The sequence below is a fragment of the Triticum dicoccoides genome, chromosome 2B, assembly GCF_002162155.2.
Source record: "Triticum dicoccoides isolate Atlit2015 ecotype Zavitan chromosome 2B, WEW_v2.0, whole genome shotgun sequence".
In the NCBI taxonomy this organism is placed as follows: domain Eukaryota; kingdom Viridiplantae; phylum Streptophyta; class Magnoliopsida; order Poales; family Poaceae; genus Triticum; species Triticum dicoccoides.
In genome coordinates this window covers 815,901,597-815,921,214 of record NC_041383.1, presented here as the reverse complement: position 1 = coordinate 815,921,214, position 19,618 = coordinate 815,901,597, and the positions used below count along the sequence as shown (strand labels likewise).

The window sequence follows — 19,618 nt, the reverse complement described above, 5'->3', positions numbered from 1 at the left end:
GCACTTCACTTGTCCTGGGGCGGCAGCAGCACGGACATGCACAACTGATTTCAATTAGTACACACGAAGTATGATCAACGATTCCGCAAAGATATTAATTCCAGTGTTCAAATGATCAAATGGATGAGATGATCAACGATTGCTCAGATTAAAAAACTAGAAGGTACAGTTACAACTTAACAGATCTGTGCACTCAGAGTTTGAGAAGACTATATATATAGCATCCGCATCACCAGGACACTCGATACTGTAATTAGTAGGCAGTTACAAGTTAATAGAACAGATGCTGCGAGTAGAAGAATTGAATCAATAATCAGTTTTATCATAAAATCAAGTTTGAATCTGTATTCCTATAGCCCTATAGCAGCATATAACAAGAAATGGAGAGAACACCGCAAGTGAAAATAAAAAAATTCCGTTTTGTTGTGGGCAGATGAGCAGGGATCATATGGTGCGAAAGCCGAAATGGCCAAGAGTCTCTGAATGGCATTAGTGGCCGCAGATTCACCGAATTACTAGACAAGCAGAAAAACGTTTACCTGGAGACATTTTAGGCGTGGGAGGTGAGTCAGGTGTGAAATGCATCTCAGGAAGCGACTTGAGCCCTGTTTCAAATGGGGGGAAACAAATAAATGAAAAAATAAAATTGGTACATTCAAAAGAACTGCTCAACTGATCAGTAATCATGACTAACCATAGCAAAAGAGCACAGTAATAATATCCCTAAGAGTAGCATCCAGAGCTCGCTGGTAATCCGCATCTACCACCAACCATCACCAATGTAGCTTCACAAGGACTCACAAGAACAAGGATAGGAGCGCATAAACTTATTTTGTAACTTGTTCGGTGATCAAGAACATGCGCATAGGGAGCACAAGAATCGATCGAAGCATATACTCGCCATCAAGAAGGGACAAGTTTCTCCCCCCGGCCCTACTCCCCAACCAACCCACCGAACTAACTCCATACGTTCATCATCATACATTGCGTACCGTGCATTTTTCCTCTTCCTTCCATACTGTGCACGAGGCCTTTGGCTACTCAATTTATTTTCTTTTGCTGCTTCTCTATTCTACATAGACCTGGCAATCTCCCTCCGACAAAAGCATACTTTTTGAGTACTCTAAAGAAATATAGCCCATTGGGCCGGCTTTAGGATTATGCTTACTCCTACTGTGGAGAAAACCAGAGGAGTCCGACAACCATTTCTTCGTATGAAGTACGTACTTGTTCTTCACCGTGCAAGCTCTACAAGTTTTGGAATCTGAGGCCTTCAAGTTCAACCGTAGACGTAGAAGCAAACCGGTACTTAAGCATCGAGCGAATGAGAGACGAGTGAGACGCCTTTAGCTCCTAGAATGCCTTCTTCAACTTTGCTATACGCAATTCGTGCGCCAAATAGAACTGCTAGACTACGTCGAGTTGTGACCACTCATGCCTCTAAAGAGCGAGGCAAAGGGTAACACTAGGGCGGAGCTCCACCTTTTGTTCTTCCAGCTCGGACTCCTAAACTAGAAACTATATAAGAGGCACGAGATGATCAGGTGTGTGCACTAAAGCTCGACATGATGAAAGCTTATGAGAACTTCACTGCTATAGCTGATACGGGATCTAATGACTTATTTCCTAAAATAGGGTTTTGTGACTACCGAAAGTGTCTCTTTTCATGACACAGGGGGGGTCTCTGTGGCCCTAGTTTCTTTGGCCCATTTTGAAATGAGCTACGAATAGGTCCTACTTCAGACAATCCTTCGTTGTCCCTTCAGAGGAGATGAGTGGGATGATGAATGAGTTCTTTAAACATCTCTATACTGCTGAAGGTACTGAAAGAATGGAGGATGTTCGTTCTGTTGACAGTTCCTCGGAAAGTATCTCAGGCAATGAATGAGCAATTGACTGCACCCTTTACTGGTTCTGAAGTGTGACCTTTTTAAGATGTACCCTGAAAGGCCCCTGGCCCGGACGGCTATCCAACCCACTTTTTTCAGCGAAGGTGGGATTTCTATGGTGATGAAGTTAGTGACTTCAGTTACCTTCTCGGTTCTTTTCAATGGGGAGCGTCTTGAGGAATTCAAACCTTCTCAGGGACTACGCCAGGGAGATCCAATCTCTCCGTACTTATTCTTGTTAGCAGTAGTTAAGGTATTCGAAATAGCGAAATACATAAATTATCTATCTCAAGTACGTCTCGTACTTATCTTGAGCCATCACTCAGATTGAATGCAGCGCCCTGCCGGCAGCTCCTGACCTTTGTTCCTATGGGGGAAAGAAGGTGTGGCTTAGGACCCCAAACTCTTCCATGACGCCCTTCTTCTTATAGCGTGAGTAAGTGATCAATACAGACAAAAATCACACCCATTGGATCCATCCTGATATGATTGGGTGATTTGCACGTTCCCTTAAGAACAAGCACACACACACTAAATCCTGAAAAGAAAGATAGATGCTCATCTTCACACTGATAGCAGCAGGCTCACTACGTACATTGTCCAACCCACCTCGTAATACATCTTTCCTCGGATAGCCAAGCGAAAGAGGAGGTCTCAAGCGTGCAAAAACACATGTATGAGCAGGAAAAGATGTGCAATCAAGCTCAGAGACTGCAGATAATGGATCTCTTAGGCACCGGTTTCCCTCAGTTCAGGAAGGGAAGCGAGCTTTCAAGGGTCCAAGATAAAAAAGGTAATTAATATGTCTCCGACCGAAGTGATAGATAAAGGCTTTACCCATTGGCAAGGAACGCTTGGAGGAGTGAAACAACGATTCCGCCTAGCGTAGGACACGTATATTTGATCCAATCTAGCAAGCGTAGCCAGCCCCACCCACGGGTGAAATTGTACAGCTCCCTATCTCGTTGAAAGTCCCTTTGCTTACGGAAGAGAAGAGTTGGATGCCGTGGTGGGAAAGCTCCCGTTTCAACTTTGCTTCTTGTAAGCTTCGGTATAAATAGCTCACTTGCGGGATCTAATCTCATTCTATGGGAACAGCTTTCATTTCTATCTTTTGGCTTAAAGTGGTGAACAAATCCTTTCTCTTCACTTTTTGTGCTCCGCATGGCTCCGGTCAAGATGTGACTCATCCTGTATATACATAATTAGGAGACCTCTCACGAACTTGTTAAAGAAAGGAGTACCATTTGTGTGGACAAGCCAAAGCAATCCTTTGATGTTCTCAAGCAAGCTTTAATTGAGGCCCCTGTGTTGGTTCTCCCTGATTTCAGTAAAAGATTTGTGCTAGAGACAGATGCCTGTGGGCATTGGAGCTGTGATAAGGGGTAGAAGTATTCGTGTGGGGTGGGTTTCGAAGGGAAGGTTGCACAATAGATCGGAGATCCTTTGAGGAAGACTGAAATGACTATACTTATAGAATGGTCCATATCGAACAGATACGATACTGGTTTACACAGAGAATATCGCCTAGCTCTAAAACGGCAGCACCTGAGTGCAACTTAGAGTAAGAAAGAACGACCTTCTGCTACCTTTTTACCGGGCATTGTTTTAACAACTTTAGCTGATTGATCTACGAATGGAGGGATTCCAGCTTATTTTTGTTAACCGAGATGCAAACGACTAACAAACTGGATTCGAAGCCACCTGTCATAATAGTACCTGCGGGTTCTTTCTGTGGAGCCTTCAAATGCAATAGCTAGCTGCCCATTGGCCAATGCCACAGGCAAATCTCCATTTTCCAACTTATACAACTCTTTGGGGTCCAAAGATACTCGCCATTGCAACTTAATAAATAGGACCGGTGGGATCGCCTTCAACAGATATATCGGTTTCACTGCTTTCGTACCCTTTGTTTTGGTCATGTGGATGACTCGCAGACCGTAGATAAGATGGATACCCACGTACTGCCTTCAATGAAGAGAGTTTTACCAAGGACCCTTAGACAGATAGGGGGGACAGACAAGAGGTATGCAACCTGCTGAATATTGTCACCGAATCACTCACTGACAAATACTTGGGGCTCCCCTCCCTGGTAGGAGTGGATAGGAGCGACTGCTTCCAACACTTAATTGAGAGAGTTTGCACTCGGATTAATGTCTGCAAAGAGGAAGGGCTAATTGGCTCCGCCATGGAGACCGAAATACGAGCTTCTTTCATCACATCATTTTGCAACGGAGAAAAAAGAAGAACATAATAAAGTTTCTGAATGACTCAAACGGCAACAGGATCGAAGGTAATGACCAGTTAGCATCTCTAATACAGGGTTACTTTGAGGGAATGTTCACCTCAGAAGTCCTAGCTCCCGACCCTGGGCTACTGGGGAAAGTAAACAGGCGAGTAACTGAAGAAATGAACGCAAGCCACCTGGCTCCGTTCACGGCAGATGAAGTAAAGGCAGCACTCTGAATTCAATCGAGAGTTAGGTACAGTAATCTTCAGATATGACAATACCTCCCCCAAAGCATTGTCAAGTGTTGGAATTAGGGCACCAACCACGAATAGGAGCTGTATAGAACTCCGGAAAGAGACCTTTGATGAAGTCGGCATCCTCCCAAGTGGCATTTGCTTGATCCAAACTAGCCCACTTCCTTGGTTGCTGAAAAACCGTGCAACGCAAGTAATTTTCCACACACTGATTCACACGTTCTGTCTGGCCATCTGATTGTGGGTGATAGGCAGAGCTAAACCTCAATTTCACTTGCAGTGCTTTGAAGAAGGCCTGCCACATGTTACTTGTGAATATCCAGTTTCTATCAGAGACTATTGACTTTGGCAATCCATTCCACTTAAAAACATTATCCATGAAAGCATGAGAGACCAATTGTACTGTATAAGGGTGAGCAAGGGGAATGAAATGAGAATATTTAGTGAACCTGTCCACCACCAACAATATGACTTCTTTGCCCAATGATTTGGGAAGACCCTCAAAGAAATCCAGGGAGATGTCAGTCCAAGCAGAAGTAGGTAATGGCAGTGGATCTAGGAGACCAGGGTAGTGGCAATGCTCTCCCTTGACTCTTTGGCAAACTGCACACTCATGTAGAAAAGTTTCAATCTCCTGGCCTGGCGCCAATCAAATAGCTTTTTTACCCTTTGATAAGTAGCCACAATGCCTGAATGGCCTCCTATGGGAGAGTTGTGAAGTGAATCAATGATTTGGTGTTTAAGAACAGCATCTGATCCCACATATATTCTTCCTTTATATCTCAAAATGCCAGAATGAAGAGTATAAGGGGGTGCTGCATTGGCTGATACAGTGAGCTTCTCAAGCAGAGATTTGCAGTGATCATCATTAGTGTAGCTGGTTTCTACAGTTGAAGCCCAAGCAGGAGTAACTGCAGTGACTGCCATCATAAGATAATCTCTTCTGCTCAAAGCATCTGCAACCTTGTTTTCGTTTTTTTGTATTCAATCTTGTAATTGAATTCAAGCAATTTTCACATAAGCTTGTGCTGGATGCCCTCAGAAACTTTTTGTTCTGTGATGTATTTAAGGCTCTGTTGATCAGTTTTGATCAATAAAAGAATTGGGAACCAAGAAAGTAGTGGCGCCATCTCTTCAAGGATTCACAAATAGCTAAAGCTTCTCCTTATCATAAGTTGACATAGCTGCATTTCCGGGTCCAAGGGTTTTACTGAAATAAGCAATTGGTCTGCCTTGTTGCATGAGGACAGAACCAATACCTTGACCTGATGCATCTGTTTAAAAAGTAAATGGTAGGGTTAAATCAGGCAAAGCCATAATAGGAGCAGTGACCAGACAATTCTTCAATGTTGTGAAGGCCTCAATTTGAGCATATGACCACTGGAATGATTCTTTTTTTAGACAGTCATGAAGTGGCCTAGAATTTATCCCATAGTTCTTGACAAATCTTCTTTTTCTGCAGCCATACCAAGAAAACTCCTCAACTGAGTGATAGTCTTAGGTGCTGGCCATTCTTTGATGGCAACTATTTTGTGGGGGTCTATAGATAGACCCTATCCTTAGATAACATGCCCTAAATACTCCACTTGAGGGACAGGAAAACTTCATTTGCTAATCTTAGCATATAGTTTTTATGACCTTAGAATGTCCAGGACTAACTTTAGATGCTTGAGATGAGCTTGTTTGGTCTTGCTATATATCAGAATATCATCAAAGAATACCAAAAGGTATTTCTGGAGCAAAAACATGATTCATTAAAGATTGGAAGGTAGCAGGTGCATTAGTGAGTCCAAATGGCATCACTAAGTATTCATAATGACAAAAATATGTCCTAAAATTTTGGAATGTCTTCTCTTCTCATTCTTATCTGATGATAACCTGATCTCAAATCAAGTTTGGAAAACAGTTGTGCACCATGTAGCTCATCTAATAGATCCTCAATGACAGGAATATTGAATTGATTTTCTGCACTTAACCCGAAAGCAAGTTTGAAAACAAGACCTGCTCTGTGAAGTGATGGAAGTAGTGAAGGTTTAGGCTTCGGATCTGTGAAGTTCAGGATTTGGAGTAGAGGTCAGAGGCTAGTGCGGGTAGCCCTGTCGGAAACTAGAAAGAAGAGGCTGATGCACCTGCCCGGCGGTGGGTGGGTTCCGCTCGATCAACTGGGATAGGAGTTTTTTCTCTATCTTGCTCCATGGTGTTCAAGCAGTGCGTCCAGAAAGCTGTGATTCATGGGAGGGAGCAGCTTCAATAGCTTTGGCTGTGAAAGCTCTTGGTCTTGGAGCATCAGTGTCATCAGTTCACCCAAGATCAGCAGGACAAATAACTACTAGGTTTGAACCAGAAGAGTGTCTTGCGTGACGGGGAAAGAGTGGAAAAAGAAAGAGATTCATCAGCTGTGGAATCTGACAAGTATCGGTATTGAACAGAGGGGGCTGTTCACAAAGCATCCCATGGATGGAAATGGTGCTTCCCCAGCTGCTGTTCCTACTCCTTTGGCTGGTGCCAAATCAGGTGACTTTGAAGTTGAAGCTTGCCCGCAGAACGATGTAACCATGCTGGTAGTACTATGATTGCCTTAGAGCGCAGATGTCTCTGTCCCTAGGAACGTGATGCTTAGGTGCGAGGTGAAACACAAGCAGGAGGTCGAGAAAAGAAATCATACGGATTGCAACCTACAGATGAAGAATCTGCTTCATTGTTCCCACCATCTATATTAGATGTTTAATAAGAATAGGAATCGAATAAGCTGCTGATTGACTGAGGAATCATTTGAAAAGAAAGGAAGGGTGATGCTTGTTAAACAAAGCTGCGTGTGGGGCCGCCACGTATAGCTGTAGTTTCTGCTGTAGCATCGGTTATTTCCGTTATTGCTGTAGTAGCATCGGTTATTGCTCAGGTTACGAATGACCCAATCTATCTATGGCAACCACCCCTACTTTTAGTAGATGGAGATGCGCACCTAGAAAAGACGGATGAAAGAGAACCTGCCCTTCTGACTTCTTCTCTTGTCTGTCCTTTACGCAAAGCGATCTATGGTCTCAACAAGCCCCGATAGCGTCGGTTTTTGAAGTTCAGCACAGTGGTTATTTATCCAGGCAGGGTTTGCTCGGAGTGATCATGATTCGGCCATGTTCGTATTAGTTTATCCTCGAGGACGTGCTATTCTATTGTTGTATGTTGATGATATCAAACTGACTGGTGATTACTCCGTTACCATATCGCAGATCAAGTGTCGCCTTCATCAATTATTTGCTATGAAGGCGCTGACGTACTCTAAGCCTTTTCTTGGCTTGGAGGTCGCACATTCTCCTCGTGGATATTTGGTATCTCAGATCAAATAACGTCATGACTTGATCACTCGAGCTCAACTCAATGATGAGAAGACTGTTGACACTCCCTTGGAGCTTTACATTAAACTCCGTCCGACTGATGGCTCACCATTATCTGATCCAACGCAGTACAGACAGTAGGTTGGCAGTTTGGTTTATCTGACGATCTCTTGCCCAGATGGCTTTTCCTAAGAAAGTCAGCCTTTCATGGCTGCCCCCCGGTCAGTTCACTTTGCAGCAGTTCATCGGATTCTTAGATATATTCGAGGTACCTTTTCTCGAGCCGTCCTTTTTTCCGTCATCGTCTTCTTTAGAGTTGCGTGCAACTACTGATGCCGATTGGGCCATCAGATAGGTGCTCAACTACAGGCTTATCTATTTTATGGGGAGATGAGACACTATCTTGGATGAGATAAAAGCAATAGACAGTTGCTCCTTCCACTGCCGAAGCGGAGTACCGTGCCATGGCACACTACTAGATAGATTGTATGGCTCCGTTGGTGACTTTCTGATCGCGGGTTTCATTTGAAAAACCCCAACGCCATTCATCTTGCGTCAAATCCGGTCTTTCATGCAAGAGTTTCATTTTTGGCCGCTACTACGTTCGTCGAAAACTTCTTGATGGCACCATCATCTCATTACCTTATTTTTTCCCTTCGACTTCGGCTATGACCAATGCCCCACCTAGCTGAATAGGCGTAACAAAGCTACCTGAAAAAGGCAAGGTGCACCTTAGATTGAAATCGACAAATTTCGTTTTGCCAGATGGATTCTTTAGAAAGATTCCCGGATAAAGTTCAGTAGAATATTTAGTTAGAATCTAAATAAAGGAACATACGTGGGCGGGCAGGGGGCCCCACTACTTCTTCATTCAGGGGGGGGGGCTAGCCTCATGACTTCCCACTGGGCGAGGGGTGCACCTAACACACCTACTCACTCATCAATTACGGTGTTCAGCTGACTTGCACAGAAAGACCCCTATTGTTTAGCAATTTGGCGCCCCATCTTTTGATTGACTGTTGTCAACTAATCTTTTCAATGTTCAATTCTACTCTATGTTAGAACATTTCTGTGAATGCTATTTCGATCTAAGTGGTCCTATTCTCTGTCCCGTGCTAGGAAGCATTACTCCTCTTTTCATTCCAAATTCTTCAATAACACCGATACGATTGATTGGCCTGTGCGTTTCTCTTATTACTTTTTTGTATCCCCCTGTTCCTCGGATAAAATTCGATCCTTCTACGGCCAAATCTCAATTTGTGGAAAGCCTTCGATGGCTTCCTTATGAAAGCATCCATTTGTATATGGGCATAGACGGTCTTTCATTATTCTTCGTGATATTGACCACATTTCTGATCCCTATTTGCATTTCAGTGGGTTGGTCTGGTATGAGAAGTTTTGGGAAAGAGTATATTACAGCATTTCTAATTCATGAATTTCTAATGATCGTCGTGTCCTGCATGCTGGATCCTCTACTATTCTATGTTCTTTCCGAAAGCGTGCCAATACCTATGTTTTGCGGAGCTGAGCATCTTCTATTCGCTGGGATCAAGCTTTTCCTCTGCAGGGGCCTTGTGCAGTAAAGCCCCTACAGGCGGTCCCCCGTTGTCGTAAAGTAGTAAAGGTCCCCGCGAAGCTTTCGGGAAGAGGGGTAGTCTTGTGCGTAAGCATAGCATTTCTGGTCGAACCACCGAACCACACATCTTTTTTTGGTGGGAGGGTACTCCGAGTAGTGGGTACCTCGTAGGACCTCGACCCGCCTACTCAGGTCTTGTATGGATATGCAGGAAGGGGTGCTCCTAGGTGTGTGTAGGGGGTGTGTTTGTTCGCGAGAATGAATTCCTCGTCAAGTCAGGGGGGTGTGGACACACTTGCGCGAATTCGGGTAACGGCTACAAGGGATAAAAATAAAGGAAACTGTACCCGACCAGGGATGGACGTAAACTCGTAAGCTACCGAGGGTAGGGCATCCAAGTCTTATTAAAAAAAGCCGCCCCGCCACTGCAGGCAGGTTAGTTCCTCTGTCGTTGCCGGAGAGTTCTTGGCGAAGAGACCTTAGGATAAGTTGCTAAAACAAACGGAGGGGAGGATCAACCCGTTCAGTAGAATTCCGAAGAAAGACTGTTGGCAGCAGGTGGAGACATTTCTTTGGCCCCCTTCCAAATAAATGCGGGCAGGGTAGAGCTCGGCAGAGGGTTCGAGAATAGGGTAGGGTTTTTTACGGCCGGGTCCCCTACCACTAGTCCGGCTAGCCTTCTTTCGGGCAGGAAGCAGGCCTAAACGACGGGCGGGCATCTCCCGCTACGCAAGCAGCATTGTTCGCCACCATCCGAGAAGCAAAAGATTCGAGAGTAAAGGCGGAAAAGACAAGCATAGTGGTCTAATGACAAGGGCCGACGACGGAAGCTCGGGACGTAGCCGTATGATGCGGAAGTCTCACGTACGGTTCCCTGAGAAGGGAGTGGCTACCCACTGGAGCTTCGACCAACTACCACCGGTCAATACCGCTTTGGGGCCACCCCTGACTCTACCATCATTATAGGGGTATGGGGTTCGAGACAAAGAAAGATCAAGGCAGCATATCAGTTTTTCCTATATACTTTACTGGGATCCATTTTTATGCTATTAGCTATTCTGTTGATTCTTCTCCAAACAGGAACCACCGATTTACAAATTTTATTAACCACTGAATTTAGTGAGCGGCGCCAAATCCTTCTATGGATTGCTTTTTCGCCTCTTTTGCCGTCAAAGTGCCTATGGTACCAGTTCATATTTGGTTACCCGAAGCCCATGTAGAGGCACCTACGGCTGGATCCGTCATCTTGGCTGGAATTCTTTTAAAATTGGGAACCTACAGGTTTTTAAGATTTTCCATACCCATGTTTCCCGAGGAGACACTTTGTTTCACTCCTTTCATTTATACTCTAAGCGCGATTGCTATAATATATACTTCCTTGACCACTTTAAGACAGATCGATCTTAAGAAGATCATTGCCTACTCCTTAGTAGTCCATATGAATTTGGTGACTATTGGTATGTTTAGTCGGGCGGCGGCCGTTAGGTCACCTATTTTGAGTTATGGACACACAAGCAAGGCCAAAACATGTGTGCCGGGCGTGCGACCCATCAAGCTACTAGCAATAGGGGAGAAAACTTAGCATGTGCAACAAAAGCGTCGATTCGAGGCGTCAGCAAAACACCGCCTTCTGTTCCTAAAACAAAACCCCTTAGCGCCCCGAGACGGGAGTGGGGGACGACCCTACGCAGACAGCAGCAGCATCGGATCTACGAAGTCCGAATCGAATCTTTCGGTTGGCTTTCCCATGAGTAAGAATTGTTGGGCGCGGCGAAGCGAGCGCTTCTAGCTGTTTCGCTTGCTTCTTTCTTATTGTGGCGGCTATTATGGCATGGCTGAAATGAACGAAAAGCGAGATGATTCAAATCGATTGATAGATGGCCTGATCTGTTCTGATAGATCGAAAGGTTTTCTATCAATAATAAGGGTTGACCTCTTTTTATCTATTGATGATACAAGATATCTATCTATTCTGGATCCATCAGAAGGAAATCGACATGTATCTTATTTTTTCTACGTCATATGTAGAGCGCCCAAGCGTTTGGCCAGCTCAGTTCTATTATCCATCGGTCCAATGCACTGGCTCATCTCATGGAGGCAAAAAGCAAATGTAGTTAGTTGTCTTGTTGTTGTTCGCCGCCTCGACACATTCCCCGGCATCGTCCCACACAGAAAGAAAGAGCGTGGAGCCCCGGCCCGACCTGTAAGTCCGCTAATGTAAAGCGAGGAGTTGAGCCTGAACTGGCGAACCGAAGTCACTTTCGTAACCATACTTCCTACAGCTAACATGTGTCCAGTCCAGCGGGAACGCGAAGCGCAAACGAACGTGAGCTGCTATACCGAATCCCCCGCTGGCCATCGGGGACCTAGTGGTAAGGCCATGATCCGCAGGGGAAGGGATCACTCATTCTTCTATTGGGGATAGGTGCACGAACGACAACTCCAAACGTCAGACATCCGCCGCCTATACCTACCGTTTAGGTGGCACCAGCGAGATCCAGCTAAGGTAAGGAACTTCGTGTCGCGGCTGCTCCACTCCGCTGCGGTCTTTTGAACTGAACTTCGTTGCCTTCCCGCGCGCGAAACGAATGGGCGCTGTGTCGTGGGTAAGTTTTGGGGCGGGGGGCAGAGAGAGACCAGAAGAATGATTCATTTGGATCGACGAGCCATTTCGCGAATCAATAGAATGTCTCTCTATCCATATCTATTCTATCTTTATATGACAGGCAATAAAAAAAGAAGTATTTTTTTATGGCATGCGGGATGATCGCGCCTAGTAGCCACATATCAGCTGCGCTCAATATGCGGGATTTCCGTTGGATCAGATCTTTTGCTTTGACGAATTTGGACCTAGCGAAAAGGACTCTAAGCCTTTGCGCAAACAAGCAAAGTAGAAGCAAGACGAGGAAGCGGAGCTGTCGTAGAAGCAGTAGCTTCCCCCGACAATATACAATACAACAGTAGCGACCATGAATAAAAAAGCCCCTTGTTTAACGAGTTCGCTGCTTTTCCCAGGCCGGAGAAGGGAAACTACTTATTGATTGATCGCCTTTGTTTGATATGTGTTCAATTTAGTACAATACAAACTACAACTAGATCAAAGCGGAAGGGCCACTCACTATAGAAGCTATAACTAGAAAGTCCCTAGCCAATAGTTTAGTAGTCGGCCAAACCCCCATGCTCATGACATGTTCTTGATATTGATTGAGTTGGAGGGAGTCAGAGACTACCACAGAATCCTTCCATAGTCACCCCGGTGACCTTCGTCACCAAAGCGTCACGACAGTTTCCAAGACCCCTCATATAATCTCCAGTGGGGATCAGTCGGAGCACATAGGAATGCCGACCACTACATAAGCCGCTGGCGGAGAAAGCTTGAAGAGCTTCCCTTCATTCGCTTCGCGGGAGTCGCACACAGCACATAGCTGGAAGTCAGAGGGCCCGTACTACCTGCCTAACCCTTCGCTCCGAGGGACCATAGAATGGAAAGCACCTTCTAAACAACTCGGCAGAAGGGAAGGGGCCTATGTATTTGCATGACCCCTACGGATTTGACCCTACCTACACCCGGAGCCAATCCCCTAGTGGTCCTGCCACTACGCCGCAGAACAGGAGCTCGTGTGGAACCTTGGATTTCTGGCGTAACAGCGGTGGAAGGTATCAAAATATTACGGCCGCATAACCATAACATAGTATATACGCTAAGGTCGGCCAAAATATGGACACCCGAAGGGCCCGACGCGCACAATCCTATCCTATCCGAGCCCGTCATTGCATGCACTTCGGACAGCCGTCCGTAGCATCATAAGGAGCACCTCCCTTTCGAGGTACCCAAATGGAATGGTCTTTATTTGTGTTGTTGGTTGGTCTTTCTCAACGTGGTCCATAGCACGAAAAACCATTCTTTACAAGATAGGGCCGTTCACATGAAAGAAAATACAAAATCCATTCTTCATGGTCGGGCGCATTTCTCCAAATCCTCCAGGATCACAAGTGGAATGCTAAGCAAGGGTGGGGACGCTGTGAGCTCTGCGTCGAACAGAAAGAGGCAAGCGGGGGGTGTTGCCGTAGCGCGCCGGAGAGCAAGCGTAGGCAACCAAACTTAATAAGGCTACAAAAGTAGCTAGCTAGCGTTTTTAAGCTGGCTGCCTTTTCTAGCGCGCGTACTCTTCTGTGGAGTCGCACGGAACGAGCCTTGTCTTCCCTCCAACGACTAGCTCCCTTTTCTTGTTCCGGTCACCCTTCTCTTGCCGTGGAAGGACTTTTGCCTGTGGTGTGGTCCAACCCGTGGGCGGAGTCGCCCTCATCCCCCCATTCCTCAGTGCTCCCTGCAGCTTCGCTGGGCTTTACCCGCGTGGGCGCGGGCTTCTATAAGAGAATGAAAAGCTCTCTTTTTACAATAAAACGCGAACTGCACTGAGCCCACCCTTTTTCGTTTTCTGCTGCCACTGGGTGGCCGCAGGGGAAACACAGCCCGGCCGCCTCTCGGGAAAGGGGGGTGGGCCTACCTATCCCGAGGGAGCAGCTGAGAGGTTCCATATGCCGAGCCGAAGGGCAGAACTTCAATGCATGATCGTAGTATGTCACCTCGTCTCGTCCTCGCAGCATCGAAGAGTACCTATGCACTATGTTCCGGTTCACTGATAAGGAAGATAGAGTTGGGGTGGGGGTCTACGATGTGATACTATAGTATGCCCCGGGGAGAAAGATGCGCAACTCAAAACGGAAGCAGGAAGCGTGTTGTCAAAATGTCGGAGGTTACCAGATCTCTGAGACTACCATCGATCCGACAGAGCGGAACGACCAGAAAAAGAAGTGGAGTTAGAAAGCCGTATCATAGGTGGTAACTATCTTGTACGGTTCGGGGGGTAAGCGGTGTACTCTGGGGGAATATTAGGCTCTATCGAACATACAGGGAATTGGAGGTAGCATTTTACTTATGTTAAGTCATGGACTGGTTTCTTCAGCCCTTTTTCTATGTGTTGGTGTTCTATATGACCGACATAAGACTCGACTTGTTAGATATTATGGAGGTTTAGTGAGCACCATGCCGAATTTCTCTACCATTTTCTTCTTTTTCACTTTAGCCAATATGAGTTTACCCGGCACTAGCAGCTTTATCGGGGAATTTCTAATCTTAGTAGGAGCTTTCCAAAGAAATAGCTTAGTAGCCACATTAGCTGCGCTTGGGATGATTTTAGGCGCGGCGTATTCCCTGTGGCTATATAATCGTGTGGTTTCTGGAAATTTAAAACCCGATTTCCTCTATAAATTCTCCGATCTAAATGGCAGAGAAGTTTCCACATTTCTACCTTTTCTTGTTGGAGGGGCGACCGTCCGTCGAACTACCAAAAAAGGGTAAACCAATGTGATCATGACATTGTAGGTGCTTGCGATGGGACGGATGCGACTTCCCTCATAAGTAATGGGTGGCATAGCCCGTAGCAGAAGTCCCCTTTTTTATCCATTTCTTTATTACCCCAGAGGGGCCCACCCTGGTGGGACCGAGAGAAAGAAAGGACGGGGGGCGACCATGCATGGCACTTCTCGACCGTGTCTCCGAAGGACAGTTGAACGAGCGACTCATGAATGATGCCGGGTCGGACAAGCCAATAACTCGAATGTGTTCGGTCAGTTTTTTGAGCAAGAATCACAGCGTTACCTTACCTTCACCATGATACGGACTCCAAGTTCTTATGGCAGAGCACGAGGAGTTTCCTTCAATATGATGATGAGAATGGAAACCAGAAGCACGACTGGGTCTTCGTAGTCCGAGATCATACTTATATATCAGTCACAGTAACGTAAGCATGAGACTTTTTGGTAGTACCGGTGAACCAGATGGCCGCGGCGAGGGAATCTGGGACGGAGGACTCGTAATATCTCTATAGATCTGGCAAAAGCGAAAGACCCCTAACGTCAGGGGCTGACCACTGAGCTCACTCAGGCCCCGCTGGGCGGGCCAGAGTGGGTGCGAGCTGGAATTGCCATAGCTTATGGTTAGAGCAATAGGAAAGGGCCCAGCAAAGAGAACAGTCAGGATAACGAGCGCGGAGCCCACTTGGCAGGCGGCAGGAGCAGCGGGCAAGTGCTTGCTTGGTAGGCCAACAGCCCTGTGAACCGGGCGGGGCACTCGACGAAAGGGGGGCACGCTGAGCAAGTACGCAAAATTGGCCCTGCGGAGCTTTCAAAAAGAAAAGCAAGGACCACTACGGGAGGTCGAACCACGGACCGGAGGTAGTAGAACGTGATCCGCACCGGTTAATATTGGATCAAACAATAGGGGACCGTAGCACTGACCTTTTTTTTCAAGACAATAGGTACTGTTCCCTACCGAGACAAGGGACACTCTCAATGGATCCTCCACGCGCTGGGCATACCATAGTTCTTCCGTGCGTATTTATCGTTGCGGAAACAGAACAAGAGGGAAAGACCCGGCCGACTTGCCCAGGGCTCGAGGGCGAGCCATACGAGAGTGAGTCGAATTCTGTTTACATTCTCGGTTTGGGTTCGGGCCCCTCTCGATCTTTTGCGTATAAGGGAAGGGGGAAGGAGTCTAAATCTATGGACATTAATGAACCAGCATTGATGGACGTTGCACATGACACGAGAAATTCGACTCGACGGTCCGGTGCTAATAGAAGTCGCTTACTCTCCGTCTAGCGAAGGTGCCAGATCCTTAAAGTAAAGTATCTATCAGCCTAGTGTACCAACCACGTGGTACGACGGGCACTCAAAGACCTGGCGAATGAGGGCCCACCCCACCCAAGAGTGCTTATGTCATATGGGAACTCTCGGCTGGAAACAATCCTTATGGTTTTTATATCCGGTTAGAATAATAAGAAAGAATCAAAGTCCAGGTTGGTTGGTGAGCCTAGTGATAGGAGACTATCTAGCTTGGTTCGGAGAGCACTTGTTGGGTTTCAGATTCGTTTTTTGCTAAATGTTACAGCCTAAATGCTGAACTATTGACCCTACTTGTTCGGATGGGTGTTCACCCCAAAGTGTTCCTGGACTGCATGCATACATCCGTAAGTAACTTAGTGCAACATGGCAAATTTCATTGAGAGGAATCAGCAAAGAAAAGAAATCTTCTCCGGGTGACAGGGCCGCCCCGGCAGCGTGGCTTCTCTGCCGAGCAGGAAGCCACAAAAAGCATTGTGCTCTTGTAACTGATCTTTTAGTAGGCTAAGTTGCCGAATTCTGAAATCACTACAGGCATGGTGCAGGAAATTGTGGTCCTCAAAACAATGTGTCCCCATGATCATTTTACATCTCGATATCTTTTTCTTCTGGTTATGCGTTTCCTCTGCACTTTTCTTTGTATTTCATTTATGGAATCGTCCGGGCAGAAACGGGCAAGAATCTCTTCTGTCGTAGAGGCCTCGTCGAGTGCTTCCGCTATGCCAGGAGATGATGATCCAAGAAAAAACAAAGTGGGACGGAGAGACGCCGATGGAAAAGAGGAGTTGAGGTCAGAGCCATCCACAAGCCACACCCCGCCGAACCCTTTTCCTGAAGCACCATCTATTGATTTCGTAAGGAAACGCATTAAAACGGTTCTTAAGTCCTGTCGAAATAGGTACCCGGCGGATCGCCTATTACGCTCTACTTACTCGGATCTTCACCTTGAAACGGCGAGCGCGGAGAAACGGATCAAAATCGCCCAGGTCCTCGAAGATATGTCCAAGCGAAGCCAAGATTTTCGGAGTAACAAAAGGGAGCAGCCCCATACCGACTTGATTATTCAAATCTGCGATTGGGAGCAGGATCACCTACGAAAAAGAATTTCACTGGTGTAGGTTTCTCTGCAGAAACCGAGGCCCTACTTTCCTTCTAAGGGTAAGTCAGGGGAAAGAAGAGCGGGAACGAGGGCTTCTTTCACTGTTTCCCTAAGTTCAAAAGTGAATGTGGAAACGTTGTCTATGGTCTGGTTATAGCATCCCCTTTCTCAATTCCTTTCTGGTCAATAAGGATGGTTATAGCCAGCTTAGAAGGGAATTCTAAATGTAAGAAGTTGCTGGATGGTTTGCTCCAATGAAGAGGTACACCTAGGTAGGAGGGAGGGAGCTTTCCCACTTTGCAGACGAGTAGTTCTGCCGCTCCGCATTGGATAGGAAAGGGGTGGAGAAGGTTCATTTATCAGGAATCTACTTGTTGCATAATGCACATGCCACAAACAATAAAGTGGAAGCACACTCAGATGAAGAGGATGGTGAATTGATCAATAATCCCATGTCTTTTTTTGCTGAGAAATCTTGGATCAAGACATACAAGGCAGCATTGGTCAAACATAGGACTACCTAGGCTAGGTCATTCATTGCTTGGTCCGCTATATTCGTTTTGTCTTCTAGTTCTCCACAGGGACTTCCTACTACTCCGACGAATCTCTCATCTGAGAAAGTAGGTCACCTGGGTCGGGTAAAGCAGCGTAGATAAGGCTGGAGTTTATGAACAAGTTGATGTCTACTAGGGCATTGACCGTACAAGCAGGTAAGTATAGGGCTCGGCTAGGAATTCGTTTATGCTTATATTTATAAGCTTTCTTCTCACTAGGTAGGGCGGGCAGTTGGTCTTATTGCCCTGCATCATATCAGAAGGAGTTCTTCCACGAAATAGAGGTCGTCTATGGTCTTTGTGGCATTGATGGATAGTACTGGTCTATTGTCAACAAATAGACTGGCTAGGTCACAGTCTGCTAAGTCTACTAGTGGGATATGAATATGCATTAGTAGTAGTTATTGCTGCCGGATTGGTATTAACAGTTGGTCAAGTCTAACGTAACGTTTTTTAAGTAGAAGGATAGGGCATTAATTACCTGGGGTCGATAGGTACACCTTTATAATAAATTATTAGCACAAAGCTCTCATCTCACTTTTCATAGGTAGGCGAAAACTCTATAGTGATAGTTTAGTGTATATTGGCTTGGATTCTTTCCATTGTTATGGGAAAGGCATATCCCCACCCAGTTCTTCTTCGTCTTAATTAATAACTCCTTCCTGAACTTCAAAGTACGATAGAAACTTACTTATATCTCATAGGAAAACTAGAGAATGAGCCATCTCCATCTCGTAGAGAAACTAGAGAGGTGCTGGGCGCAGCTGAAAGGAAATCCAAGAAGAGTCCATGAAAGGCTAGCACGATTAGGATCCTTTGTAGGGTTTATCTCGAAAGAGAAGGCTATGAAGCGAACATCTCTTCTTTGGGAGAGAGGGGAAGATCTATGCAGGACACTTAACCCGTGCCGGAGGACTGCACACAGCTGGTACAACCTCGTGTGGTACATTTTACATGTTCTTACAAGTCCGATGGTATAGTTGACCTAGTATCGAATTATTATAGATTCCGTTGGCAGCCATTGCCCCCCTGCATGTCGTCTGACACGACCAAAACGAAACTTTACACCCCCTAGCAACCCCCTGTCGACATCGAAAACGGAGGGAAGTGCGCGTGCTGATGTTTAATCATGCGATGCCAATGATGTAAGTGTGGGCCCGCAGGTGCAGACAGGTTCGTCGGGGGCAAGCATCAGAGGTGGGGGGTACGATTGTGGAAGATCGCGTGGAGGCAGGGGTTGGAGATGTGATGCAAGGGTGCGGGGAATTGGGTGGAAGGACAGTCGTTAATGTGGAGTCAGGACGGGCGTGAGGCAAGAAGTGGAGGGAAGTGGGATCTAGATTAGAAGAGATAAATACGATATTCCTGATACCCGCGGACGATCCCTAGCCTAGCTTGGCAATCCCTTGAAAATGCAATGCATTTTCCCTTTAGATGAAATTGCTTTTTCGGTGGCAACTAAAAAAAAACTCTCAAATCAACTCACGCATATTCCCTTGCTTCTGTTAACTACGCATATCTCCTGTTTCTATACTTGCTAGCTAGCAACCTCTTATCACACAGAAAGCTGACATGAATGCATACCCCCGTGTATACAACTCCTTACTATCTCTAATATACCGTGGCTTGTTCGGCGCATAGACCTATTATTATTATCGGTCAGGCTTTCCTTTTGGCAGGTGATTACTATATATAATATAGCGGGCTTTCCCTTATCCGTTCGCTTAGGTATCTGACTGTGTAGCGTAGTTCGCCGATTCCCGGGGCCGGCACGGCACAACCGGATCCCCATCCTTAGCCAAAGTCCGTACTTTACCCCGTTCCTGATCCCCAATGCCAGGGTTGAATAGTAGCCAGCCATGAGATCTATAATTTATCCATTGGTCAAGTAGCATAATTGTTTACCAGGTCTTTCTTCTTGGATAGATATGGCCCTACCTTCCTCTTGAGGAATCCGTTCATGATGCCCTGGCTACACTGACTGGACTATGCTGTGCGCT

The 19,618-nt window shown here is 46.1% G+C and overlaps 1 pseudogene; it reads left to right on the top strand.

Moving 5' to 3' along the window:
- Nucleotides 1-8,701: 8,701 nt before the first annotated feature.
- On the top strand, nt 8,702-16,493 carry LOC119366568 (annotated as a pseudogene).
- The last annotated feature ends 3,125 nt before the right edge of the window (nt 16,494-19,618 follow it).